The sequence below is a fragment of the Citrus clementina genome, unplaced genomic scaffold (genome assembly GCF_000493195.1).
Source record: "Citrus clementina cultivar Clemenules unplaced genomic scaffold, Citrus_clementina_v1.0 scaffold_9, whole genome shotgun sequence".
Classification (NCBI taxonomy): Eukaryota; Viridiplantae; Streptophyta; class Magnoliopsida; order Sapindales; family Rutaceae; genus Citrus; species Citrus x clementina.
Genome location: NW_006261964.1, coordinates 23,929,560 through 23,933,399, shown reverse-complemented (window position 1 = coordinate 23,933,399; position 3,840 = coordinate 23,929,560).

Here is a 3,840-nt window from a genome sequence, read left to right as displayed (position 1 = left end):
GACTTTGAAGTTTGACTAGCCGTTGGATCGTTATCTAATGGTTGTGTAGAGCACATGCATTAAGCTTATGATGGACCGCAATACACTGGATTATGAATTCCTTTTTCTATAAATAGAGCCTCATATTTATGTTTTGATTATCTCTCTTCTTCTCAATTTCTCTCAATTTCCCTGTAATATTATTTTTCAGGTGTGTTTTAATATTTTGCATAATTATTTTTATAAATAAATTTAGTTTATTTTCAATTTTCGTTGTTTTTAATCCTTTTAATTATAAGTAATTTAATTTTAATAATTATTTTTATTTCAGTTATACTTAGCTAAATAATAATAGTTGGGGTAAGGTGAAACTCTTAGGAAATAACCGAAATATGTGGTTGTGTGCACAGTTTTCTTAGGAAATATTTAAAAATTGTTGTTGGTGTTTGTTTCCAAATTTTCTTTTTATCTTGTGTTGTAAGTTTTAATTGTTGTTATTTTTATTTGTCTTTACAACATTATGTTTATGTAGATCGAGTATTGGAGTTTGATTATGTATTTTGAAATCTTAATATTTCATATTTTGTAAGTACCTTATTAGTAGTTAGTAAGATATTAGTGATAAAATGTGTTTTAAATACTTTGTATTTATTGTTAATATTTGTAATGAAATTAGGTTAAATTAATTATTGAAAAATTATTACATTCATGAGGCTTAATGGGCTAAAAATTTAGAAATTCAAAATATGCCCAAAACTGAAAAAACCGGACCGAACCGATCCAAAAATATCCGTTTATGTTCGGTTTTTAGTGAGTTCGGTTCCTATTTGGTTCTTTTTATAAAATAACCGATTTAAATCGGTTTTGCTTAATTTCGATTCGAACCGAACCGGACTGAATCGTGCCCATTATTATTTATAGTAGACAAACAAGGGAGTATGGCATAATAAATTCTTAATATCTTAATATAAGGTATGGTAAAATGGTATTTTGACTTATTGTAGACAAATTAAATTTTGGCACAATAAATACTTAATTCATAATAAAATTAATGGGAAAATAATAATAATTTATATAATTAATCTTTTAGGTAATAGATCTAAAAAAATGGCAAAAAGAATTTATTAAATTTTATTTACTACTAAGAGTGGATACATAACCCTAACTAATTCAATTTCATAGTTTCATTTAAATTAAGTTGCATATATTCAAGTTTTATTTTTATTTTTAGATAAAATAAAATAAATAAATTAAATTGTTTCTCTGTGAATCGACCTCAGACTCACCGAGTTATAATATAATAAGACACTCTTGTCCTTGGGAGTTAAAAATCATTTTTAAGTTGTGTCAATGCAACTGGCTGTGATTACTGGTGATGTCTTGGATGTTGCACGGTGCTGGTGATTTACTTTTAGCATATTAGTTTTTATGGTTTGATGAGCAGTTTATTTTGTGTAATGCATCATTAGTGTATGTACTTTTAGCATATTTGTTTAGCACATAATATGTGTCTTGGATGGTTGAATTTGACAGAACCATTTTGTGTGCAAAGTGTAATGATTTGCTAGTATTTTCATTCAATGGACATATATTTCTATAAATTTTTATTTACAAATTTTTATTTCTTTTATTTTTTTAATTTTTTTAATTTTTTCCAATAAACATTGACACCATGGTGTTAGTCTTTTGATGGTGTTATTGTAATATATATATATATATATATAGGGCCATGAATGTCTAAATTAAATTCCTGTTACATGAAGAAACTGATCAAAGGATCTGTATTCACCACCCCAGTCTGACTGAAGACATTTAATAGGCTTATCCAATTGTTTTTCCACTTGAGCTTTAAAGATTTTAAACACTTGAAATGTATCAGCTTTAGTTTTCAAAGGGAAAATCCAGGTGAACCTTGTGAAGTCATCCACAAAGCTAACATAGTATTTGTACCCTTGGATAGAAGGTGTAGGAGAGGGTCCCCATAAATCAGTATGTAGAAATTCCAAAGGATTTTTGGTTTTGGTTTCAGTTACTGGAAAATGAAGTTTATGCATTTTTGCCATCTTACTAGCATCACAAGAATAAATTGTTTTATTGCCACTGATATTCTTTAAAGAAGAATAAGAATTGATTACATGACTAAGCACCTTAGTATTAGGATGACGTAATCTTTGATGCAAAACCATAGTATTCAACATACAACTTGGAGTTTAACAACATAGTGCTTCTGTATGCAAACAACAAGCAGTTTTATTTGGAAACTTTGAAACAACAGTTGAAAACATTGAAATATGCTGATTTGAAACAGCTGACTCGACATGAGTAAGTAGACTTTGGTTTGACTGTGAAGTAGAGGACTTGGTTGAGGAAACACACAGCAATCTATATAAACCTTTTTCAGCTTTGCCTTGCAGCATAACTAAATTCTTCACCTTGACCTTCACAAAATAAAAACTATCAGTAAATTCAATCACAACATTATTATCTCTGGTTAATTTGGATATACTTATCAGGTTTTTGGTTATTTTTGGGACAAGTAGAATATTATTCAGCTTAAGATCAGAATAATTTAAGGCATTAGGCATTCTTAGAACAGCAGAATTTATGTGTGTTATTCACAAACCAACACCATTTCCAACAACAAGTTTAGAATTACCTGCAAAAGGTTCAGCACCATTCACATTATTCATATCATTGGTGAGATGATGTGTGGCTCCACTATCCAGATACCAATTGTTGTCAACTGGAGCATCCATGTTAGCCAGATAAGCAACCTTTGGTCCTCTATTTGGTGGTGGTCTGTAGGCACCTGAAGGAATAAATTCTTCAAGTTTCCAGCAAATGTTTGCAGTGTGTCCAGGCCTGAGACAAATTTGATAGGTAGGCTTTGATGCATTCCACTGTGGCTTAGGATTCACAGATGGTTTACCATTGTTAAAGTTACTTGGTCCATTGTTGTTATTCCAATTACCTCCTCCTCCTCCTCTCTGATTATTGGACTGATATCCTTTGAATTGATTATTAAAACCAGCACCAGCAAACTCAGTACCAAAGTTTCCTTTGTAGTGACCATTGTTACTAAAGCCTGAATTATAGTTATTTCCATAACTAGAATTGTAGCCATAACCACCAAAACCGTTTCCATTGAACATGTTTCCTTTCTTAGGTCCTCTATTTTGAGCGAAATTTGCTTCAAAGTTATTTTTCATATCTATACCAGCAAGCATATAAGACTGATGTTCAATCCTAACTTCTTGAGTTAGTAGGTAGCTACTGAATTATAATCTGGTCCTAAACCAGACAACACATGCAAAATCAAGTCATCGTTACTCAAGGCACTCCCTGCTGCGACCATATTATTAGATATATTTTTCATTTTAATGAAGTAATCTTTGATTTTCATATCATCCTTTCTAGTAGAATTCATCATGTATCTCAGATGTAAAAGTCTTGATTTGGATTGAAAACCAAATTGTACCTCAACAGCTTTCCAAACCTCACGTGATGTCTCCAGATTAAAGACCAGACTGATGATTCCTTCACTCATTAAAGAGAGTAACGATCCAAGCAGCACTTGATCCTGAGATCTCCATGATATAAAGTCTAGATTCTCCACAGATTTGACATCATCTCCAACTCTTTGAGCAATGTGAGATGGAGGAGGAGTAATCGAGTCATCAATAAGCTTTTCAAGTCTGTTGCCACAAATTGAAGCCAGCACGTGAGATCGCCATATGAGATAGTTAGCTTGATCAAGCTTCACTAGCGTATTGAAAGTGAATGAAACATTAGTTGAAGCTGCAAGAGTATTTTGGATTTGATTTGAAGAAGCTAGATTAACAGATGCCATTATCTTGGCTC